At 38.9% G+C, this 16,177-nt stretch overlaps 1 protein-coding gene across 4 annotated transcripts in view; it reads right to left on the bottom strand.

The window, feature by feature from the left end:
- Positions 1-16,177, bottom strand: part of LOC103178183 (tRNA methyltransferase 9B (putative)) — a 50,946-nt gene that overhangs the window by 14,695 nt on the left and 20,074 nt on the right. For all 4 annotated transcript variants that reach the window (XM_007892780.1, XM_007892782.1, XM_007892785.1 and 1 more), the window contains one exon: positions 4,921-4,981. The gene's annotated coding sequence lies outside the window, so the exon portion shown is untranslated. The remainder of the gene's footprint in view (positions 1-4,920; positions 4,982-16,177) is intronic.

Here is a 16,177-nt window from a genome sequence, read left to right as displayed (position 1 = left end):
CTAGCAACTTGATGACTTAGATGTTGGTCTTTCTGGATAAATATCTGAAATTGCATCTGAGTTGTGTTTTATTGAATGTGAACTAAATTGAGCAACACTATTGCAGTGACTAAACCAAGTATTCCGTTGGGTAAATAGAACTATGTTCCTCACAGAGCAATGGAGATGAGTGCAAATCATCTTGGGCAGAAAGAGCACCAGGTGGATAAGATTTCCAATGCTCTCATTTCAACATAGTTTATTTAACTAAACAAACATAAAATGGTACAGCTGCTTCTGTGCTTTTTAGATAATATACTTGAAAAATAATTGTAGTTGAAGGTCAGAGCACTGATTTGAAAATAAAGGATATTTAAGAAATGATTTCTTCATTAAGAAATCTTATTGGTGGACCTTTAGATGCCGGGGCTGTATTAAAGAGCATCTTCTATTTAAGAAAATATCTCTTTCTTTGGGTTAATGTTTTAATTATGTTATTTTTAGTAGTTTCTGACATTTAGAAAAAAAATAGACTTGCAAAGCTGGCTATTTGTGTTACAGATGATTACTCTAACACAAAAAGGTTTGATTACAGGGTTAGTTACTATTTCACTCAATCCTTTTAATTACCACATCAGCAATCATGGACTTAAAAACATTGCTTTTTGTTACATAATGAACTACAAAGAAAATGCAAATTGCTTACACTTTTCCCCCAGTTTTCCTTTCTATTTTGAGAGGTGGAGTCACTTCTCCCTATTAAGGTTCAAATGATTATAACATATAAAATCATAATTCATATTTACATTCTTCTTATTAATTTAGTTTGTTCTGAATATTTCTGTTTAATTACAGGGTGTTGAAAGGAGCTACTGTGCCCGACAGCATAAAAAGCTGAACAATAACGGGCCCAGTTAATAGGATTCTAACAGGATTCCCTAATAAGCTATCGAAGTGTGGATTCATTCGCTTAACTGGAGGCACGTTACACATTTCATGCTGACTGAAGGCAACTGTACTGCAACAGTAGATCATACTGTTGGTGATGTACTTCCGGTTTCCTAACCAAGGAAGCTCATTAGACATCATATTTTAGACACCCATTTATTTCTGTTGATGTTAATTCCATTCTTTCATGCTCAGTAAGACCTGTCAGCCAACATTCAGCCTGAGTGATAAGTTCTAATTATTTGTAACAGGTTGGATTATCATGCGTTTTGCCTGCTCTCTCTATCAATATCTATCAGAAATCTTGTTCCGAAATCTTTAATGTCTCGCTCCCTCATTTTCTGCTTTCAAAACCCATCTAAAAGCGATCTCTTTAGCTCAGCCTCCCCCTCCACCCCCACCCCGCCACCTCCTTCCCAATTCAGGCTTTGTAAAATGCTTTGAGACATTTTTCTCCATTAAATATATAGTTAATGAGTGTAAATCATTGCTGCTGTTGTTGAATTATGAAAGAGCCTTGGACTATTATGAGTTATCAGGGGAGCTCTGCTACCGTATGTACCCTGTGTGCTGAATATTGCAGGATTTCATTGTCGGAAATCTTCAGGGAAAATATTCTCCCTTTGTCAGTATTCACTGGCCTTTGACAGTGAGGATGCATCTCTCCACTTGTCAGTACATTTACAACCTTTGGCAGTGCATGTTGTAAGACTGCTGAATTAACAAACACGGGGATAAGATTTGCCCCTTCCTCTCTAGAATCTAAGAATAAATCTTGTCCCTTTGAAAAAATACACTCTGAATAGGAAAATTGGAATTCCTAGTCCTAACTAGCATTCTGGCCTTGAGAAATCACATTTAAATCCAGTTTCATGTGAGCTATAGAGCAGGCTCTGCTCTCACTTTGAAAACTATGGATGTGTTATATTCTTGTAACTATCTGAAGACAGGGCATAAGAACAAGTAATAATCCTTGCATTTGATGTTGCACCTTATCAATTCAAAACATCGCAAAGCTCTTCACAGAGTTTTTTCTGTAAAGTGCAGTGACTTTGTTTTTGTGGGGAAACATAGCAGCCAATTTGCACACAGCAATGTCCAACAAACTGCCATGAAGCGAATTATAATTTTTTTATCAGGAGGATCATTGGCCAGGACACTAGGAGAAACTCCTTTCTCTTTTCCAACAGTGCCTTGGGATGATTAACATCCACCTGAACAAATAGACAGGTTCTTGGTTTAATGTTTTATCTGAAGAGTGGCACTTCCGACAATGCAGCATTTCCCCAGCACCATATGGCAAATATATGATGTTCTATTATGTTAACTTAGAACAGGAGCACAAAGTCCCAATGTGGGGCTTGAACCTACCACATTATAATAATCCTTCCATTTGATATAGCACGTTATCACGTATTCGAGACAAATAAGTCTAATCTTAGTTCCAAGATCCAAGAGTGGCAACAACAGTAGTGGGGCGAGAGAAAACAACTAATTAAATGTATTTGTCTTACATCCTGATGTGGAGTCCTGTAGCTCAGTGGTTAGAGTACTCGCTTTGCAAGCGAGAGACCTGGGTTCAATTCCAGGCAGGGCGAAACCTTGGGCAAGTTTCCTTACTCCACACAGAACCTAATAGTAATCCCTCCAAAAGAAAAAGCAATAATAAGTTGGTCATTTTCAATCTACGACTGTTGTGGGACATTGCTGTGCGCAATTGGCTGCCGCGTTCGCCCACAAATATACAGTCAATTCACTTTACAGTGTGTTCTATGAATCGCTTTGGGTCATCCTCCTGACGTGAAAAGCGCTATATCAAATGTAAGGATTATTATTATTATTATTATTATTATAGCACTGATTATATTTTTTAGAAAAAACATTGCCATTTCTGATCTTAGTTTGCCGTCTCCCCCACCCCCACCCCACCCATTTCATCTTTAGCCTGGTTGATAATAAGCATAAATTGAAAGTTATTCTAAACTTGTATAGTCAAATTTGGAATATTGGGGTGAATATTACAAAGTTTTTAAACACATTTATGGATAAAAAGTCCTTTCAGCATTAAGCAGTTATTGAATTTTGACTGCAATTTCCAGTCAATAACTAAGGAGCTAATAACAATGTTTAGGCTTGAGGATATATTTATTTTAGAAAATAATAGTTTGGGATACAGTGTATAGTTTGAGACACGACATGTGCATGCGCCTGCCAGGATGGTGGAAGGCGAACTGAATGGACCTTGGTCTTTTTTTCTAGCAATTCTTATGTTGTTATGTTCAGTGCAACCTCACAAGAAACTAACTATACCCAGGATGTATTTATGAAACAACTTGATTGCTGGACTAGGAGAACGGTAGGGTAGGTATTCTGGAAGCATAAGAATAAATGGGCTAAAGGGCCTTCTTCATCTGAACCTCCCTTGAGTGTGTTGATTCTTAAATGAAACACATAAATTGCAGGAAGGCAAATCATTTTTACACGAAATTGCTGTGCAAGCCAATTTATTAAGCTATTAATACCGATTTGGTCTACCACTATAAAGGTGCCAATGTGGGAATATGTAAGTTGCTTCTGAGGGAGAAAACCTAGTGATCTGTGTAATTACCTAATTAAATTGAAAGCTAACTGAAAATACATCAATACTGTGGTAAGCTACTGCTTCAGGTTCACACACTGGTGTTACAGGAGCCGGGATTTCAAGATCTCTGGCACAGTTACTTCTACAGGGTATTTTGCAGAGGCAGTGGCTGGATTGGCAGCTTGAGCTTGTGTCACTGCTGGTGGGTTTGTACTGTTAGTGCAATACGTCAGTTTCTGAGCTCAGAAGCCTTAGGTTTGTGAGAATATTTTATTTTATTGTTTTCAAGAGTTACCACAGTATTGATGTATTTTCAGTTAGCTTTCAATTTAATTAGGTAATTACACAGATCACTAGGTTTCCTCCCTCAGAAGCAACTTACACATTCCCACGTTGGCACCTTTATAGTGGTAGACCAAATCGGTATTAATAGCTTAATAAATTGGCTTGCACAGCAATTTCGTGTAAAAATGATCTGCCTTCCTGCAATTTATGTGTTTCATTTAAGAATCAACACACTCAAGAGAGGTTCAGATGAAGAAGGCCCTTTAGCCCATTTATTCTTATGCTTCCAGAATACCTACCCTACCGTTCTCCTAGTCAGCAATCAAGTTGTTTCATAAATACATCCTGGGTATAATTAGTTTCTTGTGAGCTTGCACTGAACATAAGAATTGCTAGAAAAAAAAGACCGAGGTCCATCAGTTCGCCTTCCACCATCCTGGCAGGCGCATGCACATGTCGTGTCTCAAACTATACACTGTATCCCTATGACTATGACTGTGCTTTCGGTCATCTTTCCCCTACCCAATCTCGTCAGCTCCAACCCCCAGCTCAAGTGCTCAGCCAGCAGTGCCAAGCTTTTTGAGATGTCCTCTCGACATGAAAAGCATAATATAAATGCAAATTGTATTATATTAACAAATCTTGTCACAAATCACTGCAAATTACAATAACTTTCATTTACATAGCATCCTTCACATGGGTAACATCTCGGAGAGCTTGGCCCCAATAATTAGACCACAATATTTAGACACCAATAACAAGTTTGCTGAACAGTTTTTCATGAAAGTCAGAGAGGGTCATTTTAAACAATAAGAAGATTGCAAATTTGTGGGGAGAAAAGCAAGTTGGGGCTCCGGCAGGGACACTGTACAATTTGCAATTTGTTTGCACCAAGGGTAGCATTAGAACCAAATAAGATGCATTTCCCTGAAAGCTGTCAGAAATAGTCAGCTAACAATGAACTCTGGCATCACAGCAAAAAACTGCAAGTTTTGTATTTGAAAGAAGCAGCACCACTTTGAATGAATCTGCTTAAACCCGTTATTTCAGGAGAGGTAAATTTCACAGTTGAAATACAGGTACTGTAAAATAATTCCATTCCAGTCAGTCACAAAGTCTCTCTTTACCTGTTTGCGAGGATGTCCCTGATGTCTGTTCACTTTCTTGTAAAGCCATGACGCACAAGACCTATGGAGAAATGAGCATCAATTGAATCAGAAATGCTCTCCATTTTTTCACAGCAGCTCCAGCAGTCACGGACTCCTGAGAGCTGGAGTAACCTAGTTAGGTGGTGTTTATCTATTGTGTTAGCTTGTATTCAGAGGCGCAGAGCAGGCTGTTCCAGTCATATCCAAAGCGGAGCTCAGTGGTGGAATCAGGCAGGTAGGAGACACTTCCCTCATCTGATCCAAAAGCTTTTTAATTCAGGTGATGTAGTGAAGCCTGCACTGACAGCCCCCAGTGTCCTATGGGAAAGCATTCTCCATTAGAAGCTGCTCGGGTTTAGCATGTGGCACTGCTAACCATTGCTTCAGGGAAGGAAAGTAAGCTCGGCGAGCAGTCAGCACCAAGCGATTCTTCTTTCTCTGCCGGGATTCTGTCCAATTTATTCAGAATCCTTGAAAGTCCTTTCAATCAGGAGGTGTTTTTGATTTGAGATTTGATCATAAAGTACCATTGTGACGCTGAAGCTTGGCACATTTTTGTTTTTCTAACATACGTGACTGAGCATTGCTTTGACAAGCTAAATAATGTGCTGTCATCCTAATGCAGCAGTGAGCAACTCATCTTACAGTTATAAAATAAGCAGTGAGTGGATTGTTAGTAATATTCTGTCTTTCTATTTGTACGTCAAGGGTCAAACTCGTGATTTTTCATAACAGATTTATTTTGATAATCATCACATTGATTGGGAGAAATTCCACTGGGTTTACATTTACTCAATTTATATAGTTTATGGTGTCCAGAATTTGGCAAATTGTTGAATTTAGCCCTAACTTTGAAACCAAATTCTGGATGTTCAGAAATGCTACCTAAATAATGGAATGTTGTGGTGGCCCGATTTCCAGCACGACGAAACCTTAGGCAAGTTTCCTTACTCCACATGCCTCTGTTTACCCAGCATTAAATAGGAACCCAATTGTTAGTCGATTGGTGGATCGCTTTTCCGGGGGTAATAATTCCTTCAAAAAAACAATGATGAATTGGTCACTCAATCCGCGACTGTTTGTGGGACACTGCTGTGTGCAATTAGCTACCACATTTCGCCTACAAAATATACAGTCAATTCGCTTTGCAGTATATTGTGTGAAGCACTTTGCGACGTCTCAAGGTGCTATATCAATGCAAGGATTATTATTACTTTTGCACCAGGTTCCCCTGGGCCCTTGTTATGTCACTGCTTGGATTTTATTTATTGATTATAACATCAAAAAGTGCTTTACAGAAACTACTGTTCAGTGTAGTAACTGCATTTTCTGGGTTAGTCTGACTCATGTGGAAACCCATTACTGTGCTTAACAGTATTCAAACCGGACAGAGAATTCCACCTAAATGTTCATAATCTTTACATTTGAGATAGTGCTTTTCCCATTGGGAGGAAAGCGCTTGATAAGAAATGCTGTAAAGTGAAATGACTGAGTGTTTTGAGGACAAACATACACAAGAAAATTTAGAATGGAATGTATACTCACTTTCTGGAGGGACACACCCTGCATACCTAATTCCAGTGAGTATTAGGCACAGGTTGGCAAAAAACAAGGTTTGGGGATCCCAGAGTGTGTGTTGGGAGTACTGATAAACCTCTGTTTCATATCGAGCTGGTTGAACTCCAGTACACCAACAGACGCTCTGTAAACTGCATCTGCAGCCAATTTGTGCACAGCAATGTCCTACAAATAGTCAGGGAGAAAATCATCAATTCATTTTGAAGTCCTGTTTGCCAGGAGAGAGTCCATTCTTAAAAGGATTTGGATCATGAATTTTAGGGTCATGGATTCTAAAATATGCAGATGAGATCTCAGTTTAACGGCTCTTCCAAAGGTTAGCATCCCCAACATTGCACTGAAACGTTAGACAAGTGTATGAGCTCAGAATCCCTGACATTGAGTTTGAACTGACAATCTTCTGACCCAGATGTTTGAGCGCTCCCAACTGAGTCAAACTGGCAACATTTGATGTGCTGTCTGTGAAGCCAGAGCCTTGGAACGTCCTTCTGAATTGAAAGGGACTATACTAATGGAATTTTGTTGTTGTTGCTTTAAGAGGTTTTGACATTTTAAGCGTCATGTCAAATACAAGCATTATTATTAATCACCAGGATGTAATCTGACCATTAAATATTTAAAAGAAAAACAGCTGCAGAGACTAGAAATGCACAGCAAATAATTGATGTCTGAAAGAAAGATTAGGAGGTATGATAAAATGTACTGCTCAACATGTTATCATGTCTTTCTCTTTCAGATGCTAGGTGACCTGCTGTGGATTTCCAGCATTTCTTTTTAAGTCAAATATTTAATGGAGACACACACTTTAATGATATTGCATTAGTAAAATAACAAAATCAATTAAAAAAATCAGTCCGTAATAACCAGTGGCATCAGTTTATCTCAGCCCTGCTATTGCTAAGTAGTCCACAGTGTGTGAGTGTAATGTTACTGAGCAACATCAAAAGCACCTTATTTTAATTTCCTCCAAAATGAAGATTTTAAATATTCATCTGCAGCATTTCAGTGAATATTTTTTTAACAGATTAGATATTAGAAAATGTTGCTCCCAACAGGACAACAAGCATCAATGTTAATTGCACCAGTGATATCCTGTCAAGACCCAATGACTTCCACAATTCTGTGTTGTTACCGTAGCTCTTCTGGCAGAATGTACGCCTTTCTGCAGGCTTTCAGAACAAATTGTTTTCTCTGCCTTTTGGGCAGTGACAGTACCTGGGCTGCTCGCTTGGGTTATTAATGTGCCTTTGTTTGTGCACATGTGTCCTTCCCAGATTTTCTCATTGAGATAAGCAGTACATCTACAAAACACACAGTCCCCCACTTTACAGTAAATCCAGTGAAGTGCTTTACAGTCTGAAAGGAAAGCATTACATCAAATGTAAGAATTAATATTAATATAAATCATCAAATTATCATCAGTTTATAGGAAAATGAAGAATGCACATCAGTAAAATGTGGGTGGGTCATCTTTTGAAAAAAAACATTCAATTCATATAATAAATAAAACAGTCAGTAATCTATGTGATAGTCTACTATTTATAATAATATAATAATACTTGTATTTTGATATAGCGCATTTCACGTCGGGAGGACGTCTCAAAGCGCTTCACAGAACACACTGTGTTCACAGTGAATTGACTGTATATTTGTGGGCGAACGTGGCAGCCAATTGCGCACAGCAATGTCCCACAAACCGTCGTAGATTGAAAATGACCAATTTATTATTGTTTTGGGTTTTGGAGGGATTATTATTAGGCGTGTGGAGTAAGGAAACTTGCCCAAGGTTTCGCCCTGCCTGGAATTGAACTCAGGTCTCTCACTTGCAAAGCAAGTGCTCTAACCACTGAGCTACAGGACTCCACAACGGTTCAAATTTGGGTTCAAATATATAGAATTGTATCCTAGCAAAGCACATCAGGTATAAGTTTGCCTCAGTTGGAATCCTGTGACACTATTGTCAAAGAGAAGGAAATTTCTTCCACCAGATAAATTGTTCATTTGCTTGGCCACTGTTTGTGGGACACTGCTGTGAATGAATTGGCTCTTGAGTTTGCCAACAAATACAATTGTTATACCTGACAGTAATTATCTGTAACGCATTTTGACATCATAGGAACTAGATCAAATGCAAGGATTTTTATATTGTTGTATTATTTATGTTAAGTGAGTCACCAGAATAAAACACCAAAAAAGCAATTGTTTTATTACAAGGTTCTTACCATGATCTTTAAAACTATAAAAATCCTCATGAATTTCAGTTATTACATTTTACTTGCCATATAATCTTTTAATGTTTTTTAATTGATGTTTCAGTGCTGTTCACAGGCTTCACTTTTCATCTTTATTTCACTCACAAAGAAGTATCTGAATTCCCACATCATTTCACTTGATCTACTGCAGAATCCATAACCCTTGCAGCTGAACACCACTCTGTAATACTGTGGAATCCCTGAGGTCTTAACAAATATCTCTCAACAATGCCATCTTTTCGTTCTTTTCCTTTGAACCTAAATACTCCCTCCTCTTGTGTAGGATTTAGTCATATTGATCACAGGGTGAGAAAAAGTCTCAGCTAGATGAGGTGATCTAGCAATTTTCCATCAAGCCCACGCCCCAAATCTGACTACTACTTCATATCTGGAGAGGCTCATTCACACACACACAGACACACACACACACACACTGAGACAGGAGATAAAAATAGAAGAATAGGTGATCTAACAAGTACTAATAAGTAATTTTTTCTCTTGTCTCTGGTGTCCAACCACCCTCTAACCTTTCTTGTCTTTCTCATTTATACTTGTGTCATGTTGACTTATCTGAATTTTCCTCCGTTATTCATTCAAAGCTCAAACAAACCTACACGCTCACAATAATGAAAAAAAAACTCACTGCACCATCTCTTGCTCTAACTCGCTCCTTCCCAGAGGTTAAAGACCAAATTGCCTTATCTCTCAATCCTCCATTCCTTATACAATCAATAGCATTTTAAAACCAAACCTTGACATTACTGAGGTCTCATCTGTTTGTTCAGATGGATGTTAAAGATTCCATGGCAAGCACGTACACGTTGCCATTTCATTTTGGTCAGTTTGTTGCAGTGTCCTGACCCTGGATAAACTTTTTGTGGGACAATGCTGCATAAATTGGCCACCGGGTAATCAAAGCCTTTGATTCTAAGTGTTAAAAGAATACTATGAATTTAAATGTTTTCAAAAATATTTGATGGTAAAATTGCAGCCCAGTGATTAATAATAACGCTTGGATTTGATGCCTAAAATGTCAAATCATCTCAAAGCTGTAGATTTGTTGAAAAGGCAGTAGATTTTTAACGGTACAAATTGTACCTGGTTTGGTGTCCCGTCTCCCAAAAAACTTCTCAGAAGTAAAAGGCAGACTTTCCATAGCATATGTTTCAAGCAATTTTTGTGATTAAAAACTTCATAATAACTAAATAACAAATATAATAGAATTTGTTTCCTGAAATGTACCCGAAAACCATATGATTATGAGTATACCATTTTAAAAAGTCAAATATATAATATGCATAATTTATGCACTCATTCTTTTGTCAGCCTGAAATTATTCCACACACTAAAAATCTATTCAGCTTGCTCACTCAGCATTTTCAAACTCCGGCCAGCCAACATAATGCCCACAGTTTGGTTTAATCACGAGCATCAACAGGGACGCATTTTTGAGCTTTCCCTGTAGGTGGAACTGAAAACCTGTGGTCTTCGGGGAAAACCCATAGAGTTGGCAGGTATGCTTCCTGGCTACGCAGCATATTGCTGTGTCCAAACTGGCTGCCATTTTTGCCTATAAATATACAGTCAATGCATTTACAGTAAATCCTGTGAAGCACTTTGAGAAGTTGACGGTGTGGAAATATGTAAAATCAGAACCTCTGAGAAGTCCAGAACGGGGATTAGGAGGAACTTTTTCACACAGAGTGGCAAGAGTGTGGGATTCTCAGTTGTTGGGGCAGCAACCATGTGCACATTAACAGAAAGACTAGACGCATGGTTAAGAGTGAATAAAATTAACGGTTATGGGGAAAGGGATGGAATATTGGACTTAGGATAGGATCTAGGATGTCCTAGATATAGAGTATAGACTGTCTCTGACTGTACCTTCTGTGCGCTATATCCAATGCAAGGATTATTATAATGTATCATTTTCTTGGAGCTATTTACAGATTTAAAGCTATTTAAAGACCTAGTTATGGGTCGACACTGCAGAGATGCTAGCACATAAAATAAACAGACGTTCCAATCCCTCACGCTGACCTCCATCCATTTCTTGCACTTTTTAGGAAAGACCATAATAAGTGATCATTAACAAGTGACTGTAACAAGGATATTTCTCTGTGTTCGCAGTCTGCAGCTCCTCATTATAATTGATCCACTTTACATTTCCACCCATGCAAATTTTGGCAGTAGCTAGTGCCAATTTTAATCACATTGATGCCCGGTCTCAGAACCTCTCACCGCTCAGAAACGTATGGTGTATTCTGAGGAGTGACTCACATTTTAATTAATCAAAATATTTAACAACAAATTGGCACTTGCTAATAATTCTTCAGCTTGGTTTCCAGTTCTTTTTAAGGGGTGAAAGGTGCAGTACAGAGCACAATGAAGGGAATAAAATGGATGGCTGCATCTGTATTAGGCAATTTCAGGCAGGGGAGCGAGGCTGCTCAATCCCAAAGGGAAACAAACTGTTAAGATGTTAATTTTAATGCTGAGTATTTGTCGTGCTTGTAATCGTTTTACAGATCTGGCAGAGCAAATCCAACTCAAGCTACTTAGAGCCATAAATTGATTTGAGATTTTCAAAATTTTGTTCAAAAATGAGACAAAAGGAAATACATGATTCATTCAAAATTAATTCACGGTTCAGGGATTTTTTCTAGATCAGCTTCATTTTATTTTTATTTTAATGGATTGTTAGTTTTTAAATAGATTTAACTAGAGCTACATTGCAATTTACAATACAATTTGCATTAGTATAGCGCCTTTCACATCAGGAAGACATCTCAAAGTTGTTTAAAAGAGCTGACATACTAGAGCTATACAAGATTCACCATTTCTCAAATTGAAGTGCAGTACAATATACAAATGCCTTTCAAGAAACAGACATACACAATGAAGAGTGTGCACGTCATCAGGCAGCCTAGATCCAAGGTCCCAGATCTGGTCAATAAAAAAATTATGTTTTGGTCGGGAGAGTGAAGATCTGTCTTCCTTTGCAGATCGATGCTGGAAAAAAATATAATCCCAAGAAATACCTTATCACTCTACAGTAATGCTCACATCACTTCAAAATACTGTATTTATAAATCGGTGATGGCTGGAGCTGAAAAAGGAGAGACCACTTACCAGGAGCGTTATGGTCAATAATTGACACTGGTGATATTCTTGAACATCACATCTTTACCCCCATGTTTTGTTGAGATATTCCAGGAGCCACCGTCCAACCTCAGACTTCATAGACAGCAACTACAATAGTGGCCTTCAGTGGATGGGAGCATTGAGGGTGACAAATGAACCAGTCAATAGTTGGCCTTCTTCACCATTGTCAGCGATGTGTTAATTTTCACATCAGACCCTGCAATCTGTATTCTAATACAATCTTTTTTCTAATCATCTTTTTTTCTAACACTTATCCCAAAGCAGCATTTAGTAAATAATCTAAATTATGGTTGTGCAAAAAATAATTATCTTTTCTCTCTCTTGGCCTGAAGGTGATGACTCATGCTTGATAGTTCAATGGCAAACACCAGCTCCCAAGTGTCTGATCTTCAGGTGTGAACCTCCACAGTCAGACTCAGCAGATGATTCAGACTTGTGACAGGTATCAGCCTGGATCAGTTGGTGGCACTCTTGCATCTGAATCAGAAGGTCCAGGGTTCAAGCTCAATGGCAGGACTTTGAACTCACAGTGTAGGCTGACACTCCAATACAGTGCTGAGGGAGCACTGTATTATTGGAGATGTCATCCTTCGGGTAAGACATTAAACCAAGGTCCCGTCTGCCTCTCCAGGTGGATGTTAAAGTTACTATGACATGCTTTGAAAAAAGAAGGGAGCTTCTCCTGATGTCCTGAACAACAATCTCCCAGATAAATCTCATTTCACTTAATGCTCATTATGAGACATGCTGCGCACAAATTAATTTGTACAAAATCACTACACTTTACAGCAAATCCTGTGAAGCACTTTGAGACATTCTCACACTAAATTAAATGCAAGGATTATTATTATTATAAAGTGATTGGCTTCAATACTCTCTTTCTGTGAAGCAATATTGCTTCTGAAAAGGCTGATGAAATCTGTTGTGTATTACCCTATTTCATTATAATTCTCTTCTTCAATGCAGGATGCAGGCAATCTAACCAATAGTGACAAGAATGATGGCAAGTCTTTTTATTATTTATATGATTAAAGGCAGGAGGAAAAAGCTTCAAAGCATTTCCCAGCACTTCAGGATTGCCTTGATATATGAATGCGTAAGATATAGCAAATCCAGTCATAATTTTCGATAGGGATTCATGTGACATTCACTTCCATTTTATTATAACATAACCATTATAAGCAGGTCCAATGTTCCAGAAAACAATTGCTTCCAAATGAAGAATGAATTTAGAAGATTTTTCTAATACAATGCCATCTTAAACTTTAAAATAAAATGGTCCTAAAGGTAATGCTGGGTGGAATTTTGGGTCTGAGCGGAGTCATAGAGGTATATCTTTGTAAAATAAAATTATAACAAACATGCAAATAAACACAATTACGTACAAATAAGTACAGAACTCAGTGGGAAATATATCTCCACAAAGACAGTAACAATAGAGATGAAAAAGAAAATGTAACCAAACCTATTGTCTTCATCATTCAACACAACATAAAAAATGTTCATTATTTTATTTACAACTAGCTGTTATCAAAGTCCCCGTGCTTCACTTCTGAATTAAACTCCTCATATCTTGGACAGAACATAAGCAACTTAAATTGAATGAAGCACATTGTTCACCCAACAGGCACTAATTCACTTGAACTCAAATGGGCAAAGATGTCTATAATCTGGAAAAAAAATCTCCCACCCCTCCCTCTCTGCCGCCTTAGAGTCATCTAAACTCCTCCCCCTCTTCCTCCCACAATAAACCTATCCTCCTCGGTCACTCTCCTCCACAACCTCCTCTCCACCACTCACAATGCTTTTGCTCCCCTCACTTCCTGAATCGCCTCCTACTCACAGAAGTCACCCTGGTACACCAGCCACCTCCACGCCCTCAAGGCACAGGTGCGTGCAGTTGAACTTGCCTGGCTCAAATCTAATTTAACTGTCCATCGGCAGATCTGGCTGGACCACTTAAAAACTTAACGCTCCGCCATCGCCTCCACTAAATCGTCCTTCTACTCCAAGACAATCTTGGAAGTCAAGGACAATCTCAGGCTCCTTTTCTTCATCACCAACCGGCTCCTCCACCCACCCTCTCATACCACACCCATCCTCCCCTCCAAGCCAACTACGACATAATGCTGGACTTCCTCTAAACCAAAGTTGAGGGGATCCACTCAGCTGCCTCTGCCCTTCCATCTACTACTCCCTCCCCATCTCCCCCTCACACCATGGTCCCTACCTATCCCTCCCTCCCTCCCTCCCTCCACACCATTAAACCTGTCTCCCCCTCCTTTCTCACCACCATTATAACCTCCATGAAACAGACCACCTGCTCCCTCGACCCTATCCCTATCACCAGCTCCACCTCCTTGCCCCTCTATTTACAGACATCAACCTGTCCGCTCCCTCCACTCAGCAGGCTCAGACCTGCTCCATGTGTGTCCTCCGGTTTGACCCACCATTGGCGGTCAGGCCTTCAGCCTCACTGCCCCCACCCTCTGGAACTCCATCCCATATCCCTCCTCTTCTACCTTGTCTTTGACTACCCTCTCTGCACTAAACCCTCTCTGATGATCTCAAACCCGCCCCACCACCAGTCGGGTCCTAATCCCTGACTGTTCAGTGCCTTGGGACGTCCTCCTGACATGAAAGGCGCATTACAAGTATAATTTTGCACATTATTTTGTGTTGTATCAACTTACATCCTCTCTCCCCACATTTAAAACCTACATTGAGACCTTTCTTTTTGGCCTTGCTCTTGGTTTCCTTTCCACCCCCACCCACCACCTCCCACTCCCAGCTCACACTCCTGTGGCTCTGTGAAGCAGTTTAAGACATGCTTGTGACGTGAAAAATGCTACATAATGTAAAATTGTTGTTGTGTAATCATACATCAGAACTGGATCAGCAGGATTGACAACAAGCCTGTGTTTGGGAGAAATAAATTAGCAACGAATCCTGATGGAAGTATGTGTGTGAGTGTGTGTGTCAACACAAAACTCAGTTGTCCTCAGTTCCAAGTTGTAAATAGCTTGACACTCACATAAATAATGGTCATTGGCCAACATACAAACATTCATGGAACGTTATCTGAAAAAGATTGTGGTTTCTCTAAGACAGGAGTGAAATAGGCCAACAGTAAGACAAAGAAAGCAGTAGGACGTAAATCTAGAACAGTTTTATATAAAAAAAGACATTTCCTTTTAATCAGGACACAAGAAGAAACTTTTCTTTTCAAATAGCGCCACAGGATCACTAACATCTAGAAGATCAGGCAGACCTTGATTTAACTCTCTTCTGTCAAGAACAGTCAAGTTTTAAAATTTCCCTTCATAATGGAGCAATTTTAGTTGAAAAAACAGGTAATTAACATAAGCAAGCTAAGCAGTGAGTTATGTAAAAATTAAAAATAAACATTCGAAAGGTCAAATATGCATGAAGTGCTGTTATGTTCTGTAGCTCATATTTATACAGGCTGAGGAAAAGGTCTTTCAGCAACAGGAGCCAAACAATTACCATAGCAATTCTAGATTACCCGCACAAGGCTGTCATTATATCCACAAGACTGCTTTGAAGAGAAGTGTTTTTCCTTTTGCTTTACCCGTGGAAAACTGCTTAAATGTGAAGGTAATGAATGAATCCAAGTTAGATGGGATCAGCTGTAGCTCCAGGATGAATATTGGATAAATTCGGATTCGCACCTTCCTTATGGCCTTGATCTTTCTTAAAACTAAGAGAAAATTCTATTGAGACCAATAGCCAGATATGTGCTTTCTCCCAGGTGAACTGAAATGCTGTGAGCTTCCCAAAATAGCGCTTAGTTAAATTGTCCGCAGCTGGTAGTCAGTGGATTTCATGATGGAAATGTTCCTGCTGTTGCCATTATTTCAAGGATTAAAGAGGTTGTAGAATAGGGATGATAGATGGAGGGAGCTGAAATGGATGTGGCTGTTAATATTTATGATTAATCAGGCTGGAGAATTAACACATTTTAAATATAATCAGTCTATGAGCATGGAAATAAAATGACAGTCAAATAGATATGTTTACATCTGCATATTTCCCAGCACATTATAGCACATTGAACATCACAACAAACAACACTAACAACTTGCAATTATATAGCGCCCTTCAAGTAGGCTTACAATGTACCACCAAATCTTTAAGGGTTAGATTGGTTGGCTGAACACTGTACAGTTCTTCACTTTGTGCAATTGGATGTTCCTGTGATTTACAAACCTGTATAAATG

Source organism: Callorhinchus milii, unplaced genomic scaffold (genome assembly GCF_018977255.1).
Source record: "Callorhinchus milii isolate IMCB2004 unplaced genomic scaffold, IMCB_Cmil_1.0 Scaffold1, whole genome shotgun sequence".
NCBI classification, from domain to species: Eukaryota; Metazoa; Chordata; class Chondrichthyes; order Chimaeriformes; family Callorhinchidae; genus Callorhinchus; species Callorhinchus milii.
Note: the sequence above shows the minus strand (reverse complement) of the source record. Positions and strands in the feature narration are given on the sequence as shown.